A 19168-nucleotide genomic window follows, 5' to 3' on the forward strand; every position below is an offset into this window, starting at 1 on the left:
GGAAAGGCCGGCAGCACAGCCGGGGTACCCACCCTTTTTGGAGACCAGGTGAAAGCCGCCTGCCAAGGTCAGGCATTCAGTCACCAGGTGGTGTATTTAATTTAAAAGGAGTGTTAACCTTGTTTACACAAAATAACACCAATATGCAGAGAAGCAGTAAATCCATTGTCGTTAAACAGCGGGGAGGCCGGGCTGTGCTGGCAGCCTGCCCGCCCTGAGCTCGGCTGGCACCCGCCGCACGCCGCCACCGCCGGCCACCGCAGCCCCGGCCCGCCGATGCTGGCAGCAGAACGCTTTGTGGTGTGCCCTTTCTACCCTCCGGTTGACTCTTTACATTCTTGTCAAATATATTTAGAACAAGAGGTGTCCACTTGAAGGGAAACATTTGTTAATCACTTAAATGCAGGAGTCTGGCGGCGCTCCAAGTTTACATTTATAAATATGTAGTATCTGTTTCCAGCTAAACAAGGAACTCCTGACCCCCCTCACCCGCAATCCCGCAAATATATCTACATATACAGGAGGGGAACTTGCAAGGGGCTGGTGGGGGGAACTGGAAATGATGAACAGAACCAGCCTGGCTGAGGCAGGAACGGTCCAACCTCCCTCCCCGCTGTCAATTTGTTCTCCGTCTTTGTCTGCGAGTGATGTAGATAACAGCACAGAAAGAGGATGATGTATCTTTAAGTAATGAACAGATTAAAGTTAAATTCCTGTTGACCGAGACAGTTGTGTTGACATTCCTGTTGTTTACAGGCAGCTGTCTCTACTAATGACACTTTGATAACTGGAGTGAGGCTGCTGTTGGGCAGGGGGATGGGGGCAGGCAGAGTCAGCCGGGTTAAAGAATGCTCTGTTTAAAACCCGGTCATCCAATTAAACATTAAAGCTGGATCAGAGATCGTGGGCAGCGGTGCTATTCGGGAAAGGGAAAATTCTGGGCTTCTCTTTTAACTTATGCTCAGATTATGTGGCTTAGAGGTCAGCCTGCCCCAGTTTGCTAGAGGATGCGGAAGATTCCAAGAGTACTTAAAATAAGCCAGAAAGCAGTAAACTCTGTCAAGCCATCCGTGCACTGCCATGACATGGGCAAGCACACACAGAGTTGCCGGCGGCTGGTTGGGACTGGGGTCACGCAGAGGTCCTGTGGGGCAGCCTCCCTCTCCCACAGCTTTTTAAACAGGCAGAGAGAAAGGATCTGTGAGCATCCCAGTCACGGCAGCACCATTCCTGTGATCCTCTGCCATCTTCTTCTCTGAAATAAGTTGCTTTGCAGGGCACTGGCTGCTGCTGGAGCTTTGCTTACTGCTTCCTCTTGAATTAATATGTTTACTATTAACAGCTCCCCTGTTTGGCTGCGGGCTTCTCACCAGCAAGGGCTACACTGAAATCCTGGAGCCTTCTCTTGAAGTCCTTGCTCGGGTCAAATTCCCAAGGGGAACCTGTAAAGCCCAAGATCTGCCAGGTGATAAACTTCAGACGTGCAAATAGCCTACTAGATATTGTCCTCTGGTGAAAATTAAACAGATGTTAAGGCACTCTCCCAAATCAATGCCCAGCAAAGATAGCACAGCCCACCAGCCCAGGTCAGTGCAGCCCTATAGCCTTTGTATCAGCAAAGTTTGGTCCTACTCAGACCTAGAAAGCAGCTTTTCAGCTGCTGAATGCACCTGACATTATGTTACTGCCTCAAAGTTTCCAACACTCCAGAGATCCGCTTAAAATGCAGATACTCCTTCCCCATCTTTTTGTTAATGAAGCCTAAATTTAAGGCCTTTAAAACAATGTGATAATGCCTCTTTAATTCTAAATCAAATGCCACATGCTAATTAACTATAAGCATTCATAGAAATAAATGGATTTATTTTTGAATTTATGAAGTCACTTTAATGGACTTCAAACTCCAAATAAAAGTACTGAATAGGCAGCACTTCCTGCCATCAGTAAAAACATCACTGCTGCTGTAGTGGAAGTACATTTCATGCAGCAAGAACATTTACAGTAAACACAAGTTAATTTAAATGAGTATCAATTAGAGGAGGGAATAGAGGGAACGTACCCTGCTAAGAAATATTTGCTACAGATTGATTGATCCAGACAATTAGAAATCCAGACAATTGATCTTTTATTGATCCAGACAATTAGAAATTGAATCTTTCTAAGGGTAAAAGCATCAGTTGGTTTGACAATTTTTCCTCAAACCTGTCATTTGGAATGGGAGGAGTGTAGTTGTGTTTCACTTAGTTTGAAATATTTTGTAGATGGAAAGGCACAGATATTTCAGCTAAATTCCCAACATGCACGAGAAATAGAATCCCAAATTTTTAACAGCACAGAAAATTGCCACTGATCTCCAAAAATAAAAGTTTGACTTTAAGACGTGTCATTTGCACACATGCCTGACTTAACCTTAATCCTCTGCAAACAGCAGCCTGGGGGCCATCCCCAAGCCAGGTCGTAGCCAATTTCACCTTTACCAGAGAAGCAGGGTCACATCAGCCCCATTTCCAGCGGGAGAGCCTCCAAGGAAAACCCGGAGCTGCTGCAAGAATCCGCACTGGGGGTGAAGCAGCAGCTGCCGTGCTCCCCTGAGACCGTGTTGTACCAGTGCCTCCGTGTTCCTGATAAGGCACCAGACCCAGCTCTGACTTATGGTCACTTAAAGATACTACAGCACTTTCCTCTGCAGGAACAGGGGTGTCAGAAGCAGAGCGTTGGCTGCAGGCCAGCCTGGTAATTACTCTGTGCATTTCTGAGCATCGCCGGTGCAGAGGTTATTCCCTACTCTTGAGCAATGCCCAGCCACAAAGAGCGGCCAGAAGAGCCCGGCTGTGCCTCACTGCGAGTGGGAGAGATCTCTGCGGTCTCTAAAGTGCTTTGGGATCCTTCAGGATGAAAGGTTCATTAACAATTGGAAGTTAATATTAGCATAATAATCGGTCATAGCTCTTCTGGTAAAACCTACTCGAGAGATCCCACGCTGCAGGTTCCCATTCCCCGGCGCACATTTATAGGTCTCTCCCAACCTGCAACGAGCAGAGTCCAGCCAGAGTTTTCCATTTGAATGGTTTTCCAATAGAAAATGCAGGTTTTTTAAGAAGCAGGATACCTGGGGGGAGGGAAAAGTTAACTGAGCCCCAAATTGCTGTTTTTCCACTTGGTTCTTGGAAGACCGGGATGATTTTTTTTTATTTCTTTGGTCTGAAAAAGTACATATCAATTGCTGAAATTATTGCAAGGTAGATCCTGTGTAGTCAAAGCCTTTTAGGAAGAAAATTCAAGAAATATCATTTTATTATAAGAAGGGAGATTTAATAGGAATACATACATTCTTGGAAATAATCTATTTAACATGGAAAAAATGCAAAAATATAAAATTATGCTTTTTAGATTAAATGTTTCAGTATTTCTTTTCCAAATAGCATTTTTCTTTTGGAATTCAATTCTACTCAGAAAACACTAAATAATGCAAATGCTCAGAGAGCTACATAGTTTCAGGTCAAGGTAAATTTTTTGTATTGATTCAAAACAAAAATTTCCCTTGTCAAGGTCTAAACAAATCCATCCTTCAGTGATTCTAACATATAAAGGTGATGATAGTTACATTATTTGCTACTATTTGCATCCCATACTCTTGTCAGGACCAAACATATAATTTCCTTGGCAATCTATGTGATTTTTACTTTTTTGTAGCATGAAGTGAATTAATACTCACTGTATTGAAATGAACTGGTCTTTGATCAAGTGTTTTTACCTCTTGAAATCTGTTCAGCAAGAACAGATGGGGGAGTTTGAGAGTCAGATACAAGTTTGAATAAGAAAATGAATTATTTTACTTTGCAAGAAGCTCCAGTGGAAGAAACTCATTTACCTACACTCTTCCACTGCTGGGTTTGTCACGCTGCCCAGAGAGGTACTGTCAGTACCATCATCAGTCTCCTTAATGAGCACTTTTTTTCCAGCAAGAGAAAAATAAAGCTGAGCCTTTTAGGGGGAAAAAAAATCCTGCAGATAATCCACAGGGTGGATTTTTAATCCTGTGTTCTTATTTTCATTTGCTGAGGTTGCTGGGGTTTTTATGTCTTGGAAACTTAGACATCAAAGGCAAGTCAGAATAGTTAGATGCTTAACCAATTAATTAGCTTTGGTCTAAACTGCAAAAATATAGACAACAATTTTGTTTCACTCCAAAACCAAAGGCAACATTGAAAAAAATGGGTGGCCAATTGAAATAAATAGGATATTAGACAGGATATTAGCACTTAAAAATAATTCAAGTTCTGAAGGAAAAAGCAATTTTCAAATTTATTGTAAGGGTGAGATCCTATTGCAGTGGAGGCAGAACCTTAATTCCAAAATACACCTGGAATGCGAAACCCAGCAAATTTTGTAAATATTGAGCGAGTATGTTCTTAGTTTCCATGATGCACTGGCAGACATTGTTAAGAAAAGTCATTCCCTGAACAAATTTTGTTGGAGTTATTTCAATCATTCAAGAATGAGTCACAAGTTTGATGTTCACTTTTGCTGATCAGTTAGATTTCAAAGGCTGAGGAGGAACCAGACGACAGCAATTTCATCTTAATTCAACTGTCAACCTTCTTCCTGAACCTTGCACATTAGTTGGGGTGTTAGTAAGATTTATTGTGCTACAAGACAGACTTTTCACACCAGAAAATGGTGTCTTGATTAGTACTGAATGTGCATCATGAGAGATTCCTTGGATTACAAAATAATGACCAGTTTCTAACCAGCACTCCTGTGTCTTTTACCTTTATAACACTATCAACCAACTCAGTTGACACAAATTACCTCATTTTGCCTCTGACGCATCATTTTATTTCCATTTACCACTGACTTAAGCACACATAATTACTAACTTAGGTCACAAACAAATGTGACGGACAAGTTTCACACTGAGCAAAATGTTTTATTACATGGCATTACTATCCAACTAAATTAATTAATTAAAATTAACATAAGCTGTTGGCTAATTGCAGCCCAGGAGAAATTCTACTGCACCCGACGGTATAACATTCGAAAATTATCACAATATTTTAGAGCTTGACAAGTTCCAGTGAAAAGCTGAACATTATTGGAAGCAGGTTATCATGGTAAATAGACCAGTGCTGACTTTCAGCATGGAAAATAGATGCCTTCAGCTTTTTAGTTGGTGCAGAAGCAGCAGCAGCAGCAATCCTGTTCTGAACATTTCTGTGTTTACATTGCAATACAAATATCCTCTAAATAAAACAGATCCTTTTGCAGCAGTCTTCTGACTACAGCTGCATGCAAAAAACCTTCCTAATGACAAAGGCCAAAGAAATTATATCAATACCAATGAAAAAAATTATAAAAAACTCTTCTGTGAGGAAGTGAAGAAGGGGAAAACCAGTGTATTTCATGTATGGGACTATAAGACCCAGGGGAGATTGGTTTAGTGACATTGCCTAAACAGAAAGTGGCAGCTACATAAAGATATTTAGGAACCTAATTCTTACCGAGGTGCCTACCTGCTCTTTAAGTTGATGGAAATTTAAGTCCTCCTGTGACCTGCTTTCGTGTGCCTCCTTGGTGATGGTGGCATTTGCAGAAAGTAAGGTTTTTCCCATTTACTAGATTCTTTAAAAAGAAATAATTAAACAAGAGATGGATCCACTTACTTTATTTTGAACACCCAAAATTTAAAAGGCCAATGAGAGTACCATGATCACCAAAACCACCCAGGAGGTGCAATGGAAGATCCTGAAATAGCAGCACCTTTGATGGTCATGAGACACCACAACAAGTGGATAGAGGAAAAAAAGTTTTGAGTTTCCCATCCCAAGCAGTCTGAGCAGCCTCCCCTCATGCTGTGGTGCTGCTCCAGACAGGAATAATGGGCATATAAAGATAGTTTGGGGGCTGTAGTGAAAGACAGTCAGTACAAGCAAAGCAATTATGTCTTTACCTCCTGAATAGGTGTCTGTGGCACTTCTCTCCCCTGTAGTCACAGTGAGCTGTCAGAAGCACTGGCCTGGCCAGCCCCAAACTCTCAACTGCAAAAGGGCTGTTTTGTTTCATTACCAATAGAAAATCTCAGAATAACTTCATTTTAAAAGGGTCTCTGGAGTCATATGGCTCCAACCCTCCCACTCCAGACTGGTCCAGCTTCTAAGTTAGATGCAAAGCACCAAGCTGCTGCACCTGCCTGGGTATGTGCAGTATATAGGCACAGGGTTGATTAAAGCTTCCAATGCCATTTTGCTGGAAGCAGCTTCTGTTTAAGGAAGGCGCTACATTTTTGTTCTGCTAATGCAATCTTTTAGTTATCTGCTGTCAAACGTATAATAATTCTGGCTGTTTATATAGCTGCTTAAAACTAGCACATAAATTTCAATTAAAGCAAAAAATGCAGAGGAGGGGGAGGCTGCGAGGTTACCAAGTTTATGGGAATATATCAATCATTGACCTGGGCAGTATTTAATGCAGTTCTTTCTCATATTCTGTCCACACTCACTGACCAGTACACTCCTATCCAAATGTCTATTCCTATTTCCCCCAAAGTCACACAGCAAACAAAGCAAACTACTGTCCCTTTGGCTTTTTTTGTAAGCAAAAATACTCAGTATTGGTATGCCTTTTGATATTTTTATTTGCTGTTTTACAACCTTATAAAAGTCTCTTTTTCTACCTAATACTGCTTTTTAAATGAGTTAATGCTAGAAGAAATCAGAATGCATTACCTATATCATCTTTATTGCCTCCTGGTGTTTTGGTATTCCTGGGATGATTTCACATCCTAATGAACCTCCAAGCCTGAGACAGTTGAGCCATCTAAGAAATATATCTTGGTTTGGTCTCCTACCCCCTTGGCAGGCTGTAACTTGTGGCAGCACTGATGCACAGCAACAATTTGGGAGGTCACCATCTACTGATTCTGCTCGCAGTTTTGTTCCCTTATTTGTGTCCCTTCCCTCTTTCTCCTTGTCCTCAGCAAACACCAAATTTTATATGCATTTTGTAAGTCATTTTTTCAGGGTAAGGATAACGCACAGAGGAAAGATTTGGCTTCCACAGACCCCACAGCTGTAGCACTGACTGACAGCTCCCAAGCTTTCCCCCACCCTTGCACCACTCCTACAGCTGACACCAAAGCTCCCACACCGGATCTCCACCCTACCCATGGAAACATGGACAATGTCAGCTGCTTCCTAGAACAGGTGAAATAATCAGGCCCTTTGACAGCAAAAAATTCAGGAGCAATTCATTAGCACAATGAACAACAGAGATTTTGTATTCATCAGGGTCACTGGATACTTATTGCCCTTTTTTCACTATACCTTGGCAGAAATTCCAGGCTCAGCAAGGCTGATGGTTAAATGTCCACAGCCCAGATATTTTCTTTCACTTTTATTGCGTGGCAGAAGATTAAATTCATGTTGGTCCTGTTTTGTCCAGAAGTGAAGAATGTCATGAGAGTCCCACAACAGCTCCTTAAATTAGCTATTACCCCTCCAAATGTCCTGTGTGATGAAGGCTCCTGGGCCAGTTGAGCAGGGTGAGTGTGTCACACCATGCTGTCTCCAGTGTTTGGGCTGGGAGATGCAGATGTCTGTTGCTGAAATTTATTATTGAATTTTCCACTTAACACTGAAGATTTACAGCAAGCTTATTTGCTCTCCCGAAACCCCCTAGATTAGCCTGCTGCCATGATCTCAGATGCAATATGAGGATGTAAAGGTGAGGAAGAACTGCACAGGAATGAGAAGCAGGTTGTCTTGTCTAATATATTTCTAATTCTATTTTTTGTTTCTATTTGATTTGGTAAATCCCATAGAAAGCTAATCATGAAAATAGATAGATAAAGAGATAGAGAGATAGAGAGATAGAGAGATAGAGAGATAGAGAGATAGAGAGATAGAGAGATAGATAGATAGATAGATAGATAGATAGATAGATAGATAGATAGATAGATAGATAGATAGAATAAGCAAATAAATAAACAAACCCCACCCCATCTGGTTATTTTCCTCACAACAAAAAATTCTGAAATATTTTATTCTAAGGGTTGGTGTATCATGATACTTCTGTTCTGCTCTCTCTGACTATTGACAAAAGTAATCCTGCATGTTGTTGGTTGAGAAAGTAATATTCTTTGTCTTTCTAACAAAGGTGTTAGTCCTACAATGTTGGGTCAAAGGATTCCATACTGACCTGTGAAGGGAAAAAAAACTCCCATAAAATTAATGTCTTTCAGAGTTACAATTATTTGCAATTATCTAATTCAGCATAAAAGGCAAACATGATGTCACAGGGCCTTTGATACTATAGGAGGTTCTTTTTCTGAAAGGCCTTTGATCCCTTCTAATCCACACGCCAGGTATTGCTGATTTAATTGCCTGAAATGTAAATATAAATTGCTGAAGATGTCTTTGTGCTAATTTTATTTATTTCACTTGTATTTTTAATACGTTTTTGCACTCTGAAGTGTTCTTGTAGAATTTCTATATTATTTTAATGAGCTCTGCATAGATACTTGTAGCTATATAGAAAAAATAATTACTATTGTGAATTTGATAATATTTGCTCAGAAACACACATGATGGAGGGAACAGTTCTGACTTCATCACGTGTTCTATGTGTATATATGCATGTGTGTTCTCCAGGAAAATGAATTATATCTTCCTGAATATGTCTCAGGAGTAAAATTTTTCACATTTAAAACATATGCAGGCTTCAAACTTTTAATCCCTGTTGAAAAATGAGGTAGTTTATGCTATTTTCTTAGGACTTCTGTCCTTTTAGTCCTTTTAATTCTTTGTCATCTTATTTAGTTGGGAGCCAATGTCATTCCTGTATTGCCAGGCAAGTGTAGCTAAAAGAGAAATCGAAGCTGATTTTCTATATCAAAAACTTAATATAAAATTGACGTAGTGGAATAGCTAATTTAGGCTACATGTGTAAAAGAGCAAAAAGAGAAAGAGAATCATGAAAAATAGGGAACTCAAGTTTGTCAAATGTGTTTTTTCCCAGCAGTCCTGTGCAATCTCCCCTACAAACTATGCATCTCTCTGCCCTCTGCTATGAAGTGTGAGCTTTGCTGCTGTGAATATTTCCTCATCCACATCAGGATTTCTTGGTAACCCTGGTGAAATAAAACAAAGGGATACTTGCTGCAGAAAGCTTTGATCCCTTTTAATTTTACATGGTATTTTAGTGTTGCCAATTAATATGCATTCTTCTCACAGAAATCTAAAAAAATGCGCAGAAAGCTATAAGAATGATTTTGCCACCCTAAGAAAACTGAGCACAGATTCACACTAAAATGACAATCTCAGTCAAAACAATGACAGGCATTGTCTTGCAATAACATCTGAAAATGGAGAAGTTGCTGGCCTGAGGTGAATCTCAGGGCAGTGAAGACAACCAACTTTCAAAGCATTATTAGCTGACATCAGTAACTCTATCTTATTAAAATCTCCAATGATAGCACACATGAAATCACCTTTGTTAATGGAATACAAATGCAGTTGCTGAAATCAGACTGGCTCTTGCTTCAGAAAACATCACATAGGGGGTTTGGAGGAGGAGCACTCAAATATTAACACTGGTCAATGACACAAGTGCTAGAAAAGAAAGGAAGGAAAAAGAAAGGGAGGGGAGAAGAAAGGAAAAAGAAAACTCCAATTAGAAGTATCCTGGGGTTATTAGAGATAACACTGCTCATATCCAATTAAGATGAAAACCATTTTACCAGTTTAATGTGCCACCTCTGGCAGTTTTGGTTTATTAGTTTTATCAGACTTCAGAACTGAAACTCACAGTGATATGTGTGCTGTGTACTGGAGAGATAAATGTTAAGGCTTAGAGATTAATTAGTATAGAATAAGATGCTTGAAATGTTGTCCCTCAACCATGGGCAAACTATATTTTCTCAGGGAAAAATAGTCATTTTTGAGGCATTTGCTTCAAAGGGTTACTTTGGATATTGCAACAGGAGATTACCTACCTGGAACAAGATATCTTAACCTGCTTTGCTGCCCTTCCCGGCAGATGTGTCAGGTACACAGCCAGCCCAGCACCAAACCACCTCTCCATGCTGGGAGAAGATGCTGATCTCAGGTCAAAAGCTGAGAGCTGGGTGCTTTGGAGAGTAGACACTCTCAGGCCTCTGATTCACCTGTTGGACTCAAGATATTTTCAGTTTTACCAGTTCTGTCTCATTTGGGGACTCTAGGGTATCAAGAAGACAAATAATTATTTTTTTAAAAAACCAAACACACAGTTTCTTTAATATCTGGTGTTTCATCAGCCAAAATTATGAGAGACTACTTATATAAAAGCTAGGAAGCAAAAGGAAACTCTCTTGCACAATAAGAACCTGGACTTAAGAACAGAGATTAGATGGATGAACAAAAACGGAATTTAGTTCGTGTGGAGGTGAAAACTCGTGATTGCTTTCATAGTGAATTATCACCAGAATAACTGTAAAATCACCAGAGTAACATCTGTGCTGTACAGGCCTCTAAAGACTAAGAAGTTGGGGCAGCATATTTGTACAAAGCAAATTCTTCCTCTAAGAGTACAAAACTCTCCTACAGCATTTCCACAACTTCCTCCTATGGGTGGATCAAAAGTAGCTTTTATTAATCCCACTTCCTAACCAGGATAAAATTAGCAAGTTTGAATGAAATATGGAAATTTAGAACAGAAGTCTTTCCTTTTCTTTTCAACTGAATTTTAAGCCAGAGAAAGCACTGAAGATTGTTTGAGCTCTCATTAACTTAAAATACCAAACACAGCTCAGTTCTTAATTCTATTCAAAACAGGTGTCCAAAAATGTACTTATGTGAAAAGCAACTGAAGAAGTTCAGAAGCAAGTGGTCTTCTTCAGTGTCTGCTTGCAGTCACTACATCATGCCCTTGATTCATTTAGGTTGCAAATCTCAGTTTAACAACAAAAGAGTTGAGAGGAATTTGTTGCAGCTCTCAGGAAATTACTGAGAAATGGATTTGGTTTCTTGATCAGGTGATTACTTTGAAAATTTTAATTGGCTTGATCGAGGTGAGCTATAACAATGGGATTACAATAAATAAATAAATAAGCAGCCTAAATCAAGGCTCCTAAATATCAAGGAAGCCACATCATGGAGTTCGCACAAGCAGTGTTTATGCACAAGCTGAACTACAAGAAACTTGTATGGGTTTCCAGCAGTGAAACCTTAAATTTGATTACAAGAAATCACAAGCAGGGAGGTTTCTTTTAGACCACTGCAGCTTCAGAAATAAACACCTTTGCACACATATATATGTGTGTATATATCTATATATGCAAACATAGAGATGTGTATTGTTATTACATTTCTTTATCAAAAGCTCTATCTCATGTATTTATTTGCACTCTACTTCCAACATTTCAAAATAATTTTAAAATCTACCACAGGACTAGAGACTGGGTACAGAGCAGGTCTCATCCCACTAGTACCACCAATTTTCTCTATGAGCTGGAAAAATGGAATCCAGAACAATAAAACTCAGGTAACATACAGTCATACAGTCTAATGGCAACTATTACACAGTACTTTAAAAACATTTCCATTATGAGCATTGACTCTATATATTTTATGAATCACTCACTGTGTTCCGATGCTCTTATGTTTTACACTTTTAGGTTACTTCAGGTCCAAAGTTTGAGAAACATTTCCACGAGAGCATTTTCTTTCCCTATTGGGAAAAAACCATACCAAAAGCTTAGACTTTCATTGCATTGTTAATCAATACATTTAATAACTTAAATGTGGCCTCTGATATCAAATTAACAAATAAAACTTCCATTCTAGGATCACTTTCATGTATTCTTAAAACATCTAATGAATTAATTGTGAGATTGAACCCATCACACATTTTCACCATCTTCAGCATTTATTGCACTGTAGAGTAGGCTGCCCCTACTTCAGAGCCACATGAAAAAAAAGGCCCTGAAAAATATCTCTGCTTGTTTAGCCAGTGTGATTAATCTAGCTGAAGGTACATGAACAAAAAGAGAAGGGTCTTGAAGTCAAAAGGCCCACAGAGAAGCTGAATCTCTGATTGACTTCAAGCAATGTATCCAATTAAGGTCCCCCTTCTGCTAAAATCCCTACAATAGTTTCCCTATTTCTCAATCTATTTCTCTCTGAAAGAGTTTCATGTCCACCCACATATAAGGCCCATAATTTGTGGCTAAATGGCAGCTGCAGCTCAGTGCTGGAGGCCTTTCCTCAAATTGGTCTTTAATTGGTATAATCAGGAGCTTGAATTATTGGTTCAACCAAAGGAAAAGTATTCATTCGAACCAACAGGATCGCTCTCTCTTTTTCTTTTAAATTAGCAATAAATTAATGACTTTTCAAGATGTTAAAGAGAAACTGAAACCTATGCACAAAAGATGGGGTTCATTAATAAAAGCCAGTCGTTTTCATTCTCATTAAGGAGAAGAGCATTTAGGCAGCGACTTAAAGTCTTAAAAAAAATAGCAAGGGAGAAAGAGTACAGACTTGGGTGGGTACAATTGAAAATCAAGATAACTTGAACCGTGACCTGAAGAGATCATCAACCTAAGAGGACTTTGGGCTGGCTTCCTTTATCCCATACAGCCTCTTTTCTTTTGCAAATTCTGCTGAATTGTGACAGGTTTTTTTGTTTGGGTTTTTGGGGTTTTTCTGGTTTGTTCTAAAATGTCAGGCGCCATCTTTTAATCCTTAAACATAGCTTGATAAATTAATTCCAGAAACTGAAAGCAGTTGACAGGTAGGAATTGGATCAGTCATTCCTATTATATTGAAATGGACTCCACCTCAAAAGCAAGCTCCTGTAAGGGCTCAGGTTGTGTTCTTCCCTCTGTTTATTTAGAGCCTGGTTTTAACCAAAGAACTCATCTTGGTCAAAGCCTTTGGGCTTTAAAAATCTCTATAAATATTCAGTGCGTCAAAATCATCTGCTTTGGTCAGAAGGCCAAAGTATACAAGTTATCATCCCCAGACTTCTGAGAGCTGCAACTTTTCCAATAGCCATGACTTATTTGGGACAGTTAAAATTAAAAAAAGATACTTATAAAAGGCAAGGCGCATCCCCTCCTCTAAAGATTTGCAAGCAGGGCCACTCCTGGCCATTGATTTGGTAAGGCTACTTCAAATGATGTTTCCTTACATTCCTTACATAAATGTAAACATATGGCTGTGGACAGCAGAACCATGGCCTTGATTCCTATGTCGACACCTACCTATGCAGAGAGCTCAAAATTGAGAAAGTAAGGAAATAGCAGCATTTCCCTTCTTCATGTGATGATCAACAGGGAGGGAGCAGGGCAGCTGTGAGATCCCTCTCTGGAGGGCTTGCTTGATGAGACTCATTGTCCAAGCAAAATCATGAGTCTACAAACACAAGAACTTTGTTTGCCTGCACTGTAAATAGGCAAGACTTCACTATTCAATGTCCAGAAGGCTTTGCAACATTTAAAGAGTTAACAGACATCTGCATCATTAATATTTTCTGCCTCTTTACACAGTACAGTTTCCCGTACTTCCAGGTAGGTCTGGATCAAGGACACAAACTCAAGAGTAAATCACCATAAATGGTCCTGTGGACACAAATATGCTTCCCTTTAAGTATCATCTCCTCCAAACTAGCTAAGCCTGGGGCCAACTCAATTTCTTTCGTGTAGTTGATGAAAAGAAGAGAGCTGGCCTGTGCTCCAGTTCTGTGGAGTGATGGAAATCCTATAATCCTGGAATGGAAGTGACCTTCAAAAGTCATCCAGTCCAACCCCTCTGCACTCAGCACAGACCTCAACCTAGAGGCAGGGTTGAGACCTAGGGTCTGCTCTTCTCCTATCCAGATGTGATCTTACTCCTGCAAAGAGCTTTGTTACACTAAGGAGAAGCTGAGGCCTTGTGCCTGGGAGTCTTCAGCTGCTGTTGCTGCAGACTTCAGCAGTGAATTGGAGCTACCATCCGTTTGCTGATTATATTGGACAAAAGAAGCAAAATTACTATCTACAGCTGAGTCATGTGCTCTCTTAGCTTCCCCCTTTGGAAGAGCAATTTTTCAACCACTTCTTGCCAGGTCTCAATCAGAGCCCTTCTTAGCTGGAATTACAACAAATGGGAAAATAACGGTGCTTACAGCATTTAATTACCATGGCTGAAATATTATTGTTGTCTCTCTTGGCCCTGACATGGGGCTAGAATTCCTTAAGGTGACATTTTCAAGGCACAATGAAACATGTTTTACATGAGATTCCTTAAAACCCATCAATTATGCATGCTACAAAAACTTGTTATTGTACTCCAAGGACATGATCCAAACACCAATTGTGGTTATTGGAGATCCACAGGACTTGGATCATATCCTAAATCAACACTATGGCCAGCTATCAAAGTAATAGCTTTTTTCTTTTCATTTCTGACTAGGTTCTTTAAAGGTTGAATCTTTTACCTTTACTGTCTTAAAAATACAGATAAAGTCTCTCATTTTATGAATGTTTTTACACTTTTTTTTTCGACTTGGGTAAATTAGCAAAATTTAATAATTTCTATAGTATAGAGTGATTGAGTACATGTGTGTGCACATGTGTAGGTCATCCTCAAATATGTTTGTAAGGTCTCAAAAAAACTTGTATTTGTACATTCCTCTTATCCTTTCATTAATTAAAAACAGGATACTCCATATTAAAAAATGTAAAAAAACAAGTATTGAGAATATTAGCCACATAAGTAGCATGAAACACCTTGGTATATGTCCTTTTTCCCCTGTCCAGAGCAAAGGGATGTTGTAGCTTCCTTTCCTTCAGTGAAGTTTGACCAACTTGCTTCAGGTTTTCTCCACTCATATGTTAGCACCAGGAAGTTATTTACAAGCCTCTTATCAAAAGTTCTTTTGACACACAAGAGAGTTGTGAATTATGTTGACACAGCCCTTCCACATTTACCACCTTGTCCTAAAAGTTAGAAGGATTGGCAGAAAAACACCCAATAAGGGAGAAGTTTAGTTAATGCAGTGGATTAGCCATTGCTTTTTGGTTTTTTTCTTTTCCTTCCCCTCCCTTTTTAAATTTGAATATTTAACACCAGGAGAGAAACCCGTCCTGTTTTTCGGCTGGAATAACAGCAGTTTCTGTTTCTAACCTGGGAAGAATGTGATGGGGATTGAAAAGCACCCCTGTCCTATTGTTAGACTCCCCCAGCACTGATCCTTGCTTTTAACATCATAATGAAGGATGCTCTTTAGTGGATTATCTTGAGAAGGGATTAACTCCTTCAAGACTTCTTAGGAGGCAAGGTGTTTTGAGCCCTAAATACACACCAATTGCCTGCTTAACTTTTCATCTTATTTTGAAAACTGCCCAGCTGGAATTCAAATTCTTTTCCATAGAGCTGAATTTTCTTAGTAGCAAAGTTTGAGTCGGGGGCAGCAGATGCTAAAAATAAATACTGTTCATTTAATCGCGTGCAGCCAAATGTTTCGGATACTTTGCCGAGACAGGCATGGCAAGGTAAGACTCAATCAAAACTTTTGCTGCAAATTCAGCAAACCTCTAAATTCTGTCTCTGTCCCTCAGGCACATGAAATAAGCCTCCATGGCCTAACCTCTGTTACAAGGCTTTCTTTTTAACACGACAGAGAGACATAATGTAGTCAGACAGATAGATATAGTACAGTCCACGACACTCATATAGATTTCATTTTTAATTTGTACTAATATATTGCTTCAATAAGGAATTAATAGGACTGCACGTGGATGTGCCTTGTGATATTTATGCTGTAGTCAGACACCCATGAACACCCACAAGAATGTGCACACATATATATATATATATACACACACTTATGGGTACACATCCTGTATGCCACTCACAACCCTATTAATAAGCACATATATATATACACATATATATATATCAGATTTGGCCACTATGCCTTGGATTTCAATATCATTATCAGCATTGTTTTATGACACATTTGCTGTAGAATACAAAATGCCTAGTCAAAAAAAAAGAAGCAAGGAAAGAGGACTAATTGCTCTATAATTTATAATCAAGTGACTTCTTCAACCTATGCTTTTTTATCTTAATAACCATTCATTTATTTGCCTAATTTATTGGAAGTGAAATCTTGTATTTTTTCCTGCAGCCAACCTTGTCTCCATTATTAACCTGCTCCTTTGTTTCGTGTTCCACTTGGCAAGGAAGAAGGAAGAGTAGCCCCAAGTTTTTCTTTCTTTCTTGTTATTTTTCACTTTACTAAAAACTTGCTAGGTTTGAAGAATTTAAAATCTTCTTTTTATTGACAAGGGTTTTTTCCATTTCTGTAGGATTGGCTGAAGGGGTGGGGATGTGAAGAGTATTTTTCACTAAAAAGCAGAAGAAACTGTTACTTTGGAGAAGTTTTTCCTCTTTTAAAGGAGGGAAGTTCTCAACTTGCCTGTTTTTCTCTCCCTGTTTTTGTCCTTTCCTTCTGCACCTTCTGTAGCTACAACATAGATAATTTGCAACTTCATAAACAAGGTTTTTCAACTGGATTACCCAGACTGGAACTTGAGAAAGAGTTTGCTAAAAGTGACCAAACAGATGATTCTGAGGGCAAGTGAGTTTTCTCCAGCTTTAACAAATGGAGAAGACCCAGGTGCATTCTTATTGTGAGCTAAATGAAATACCCTCTTATTCATTTTTGTAATAATAACTGTATTTCACAGACTATGCTTTAATTGTAAATAATCCCCCACATTCTTTCAGTGTAAACTCTTTAAGGAGTCATGAATTTTATTTATACTCTCTCACTCTTTGAGAGTCTTTTGTTTATTTGCTGTTTAGTTCTTTGTGAAATAACACTCCCAGAAGAAAATCCCCCTCTCTGCTTAAGGAATTAGCCCAGAGACAAAAGCAGGGAATTCTTTAAGCCTTGTTTTGTGCTAAGAGAAATGTTTGACATTTCTGTGGAGAGGTGTTTAGTTTGGATTCATTAGGTCTTAGGGACTCTTTTCTCTTTTTTGGCCTTTCAGTTTCTGTCACTGTTTTTTTTCTGTGTTTGGTAGACTGAAGAGAATTTACCAATGTGTAATTAGGTTTCCTACATTTGAATAGCAAAATCCAGTTGTGTTTTAAATAGGCAAGCTAAGCATTCCCCTCGACCAGCAGGCCCAAACCTGAAATCTGCTTTGTGAGCGGACGAAAGGACGGCAGAAGGAAGAAAAAGGCTTCCCCAAGGTTACTTAATGCTTGAAACAAACACCAATAAGGCTCCACTGGTGCAATGCCATCGGCTGTAGCAAAGGGGGAAGCTGTGGTCTTGGGAAACACAGTTTCCCATAAAACTGGGCCTTACAATGGCAAAAACATATGTGTCATATGTAACACACTACTGCTTCTTCCTCAGGTTTGTACAGCTGGGAATTTATCAGCATCAATTGATATCGTGTAATACTACTTTTAATGGAATGTAACAGCTTTATGAATAAGTTAGATCAAATTAGAATCGTTAGCTCAGCCCAGCGTATTTAAACATTTTGTTGAAAGCAACAAAATTGTTGATCCAAGGGCAAAACTATGAGGTAAATTAGCCTAAATTAACATAACACAAAGCTTTATTTTTGGTTATGAAACACAGGTAAGGCCGTTAGGAGGGAAATGGGACTGAAAATCTAAAACACAAAAGTAAAGCATGGGTTTGTAATAAGAGATTAGGAGGAAGCCAGCCACTGAAACAGCTGTTTTGACCATTTTGAACTGTTTGTGTAGGTACTAGCGCTGGGCTGCTTTTCTTTTGAAAATGGCAGAAAGGAATGTGCTGGCAATTTCAAATTTTTTCTTCCCAGATTCTTATCGAAGTGGGAAAATTGTCCAAACTGATCATTCCTTAAACAGTTTCCATTTTCAAGCAGTCAGCAAATTTCTAGTGAATAAGGAATTTTCTTTAAAAAAAAAATCCCAGCAGACTACAATTTGAAACCTTGTTCTTAGCCAAAGCTGTGCTTGTAGGTAAAAACTGCCTGAAGTTTTCCATTGGGACTGTGCAACATAGTGGAAAATCAGAAGGTTAAAGACCAAGCAGAGTACAAAAAAATCAGCCCTAGAATACACACACACCATCCCTGGACATTAACATCACAGTCTTACCAGATTTCTTTTTGTACAGAAGCTTTACCTCATTTCTCAGTTTTCTTCTCTAAATGTAAAGAGCCTGTTAAAGGACATTTTTAATAATGAGTCCCCTACTTATTTAACCATTTCATTCAACATTGCCCAGATTTATTGACTGTCAGAGCTTTCTTCCTTTTCTGTTTTCTCTAGGACTTCCATTCTGGGTGAGTCACTGCTGAAAAACAATGTTATTTAGCTGGCTTTTTAATGCTACAATAGTTATGAACTCCAGATCATTCTTTATTTACTAACTGACTGCTGCCAAATACACCCAATTCATCTGGTGGAAAGACTTTGTGCAATAGCTGACAAATCTGGAATATTCTTCATTGGTATATCTGGCAGTAACCACCTGTTGTGATGCCAAACATACAGTGTGAAACATATCTGGATGTTGACAGACTTCAGCTTCATTGCAGAGCATCATTGCTAGAACATAAAAGTTTGCATTTCTGCCTTTCAAATATGCTGAACACCTGCTCCTCTCATTGTATCCCTACTTATTATTGCTTTTTTATCTTTAATTCAAGTCATAGTTGTGCTTTCTGGTGGATAGAAGAGCTCTCTGGAGTGTTTCCACTGACTTTGGTGATTTTGATGCTGGTCCCAGAGGTATAGGTGCATAGGCTTTTTTAAAAAGCTGGGTATCCTTTGCACAGCCCTCTGCCAGTATGTTCCAAAATGCCATTTCAGACAGTACAGTTTCTCCTGTAACACAAGCAGGGGTGATCTAGAGCCCATGACTCCTCTCCTGGAGGAACAAAAGATGCTGAAGGGAGCTGTTGAAAAGTATCAACCTGTTACTGTGAGGCTGGGTTTCACCACAAATGTCTTTTCCATTTAAAACTTTTGGCTGTGCAAAATGTGAGAGCCTTGGATGCTTATTTAGGATTTAATATACATTCTGGTCTTCTGACAGCAAGGGTGAAGGAATCTACAAACAAGTGTTTCTCAAGAGGCTACAGCCAAAAGAAGTAAAAGGATGACAAAATATAAGAGGATGTGGACTT

This window comes from Aphelocoma coerulescens, chromosome 10 (assembly GCF_041296385.1).
Source record: "Aphelocoma coerulescens isolate FSJ_1873_10779 chromosome 10, UR_Acoe_1.0, whole genome shotgun sequence".
Classification (NCBI taxonomy): domain Eukaryota; kingdom Metazoa; phylum Chordata; class Aves; order Passeriformes; family Corvidae; genus Aphelocoma; species Aphelocoma coerulescens.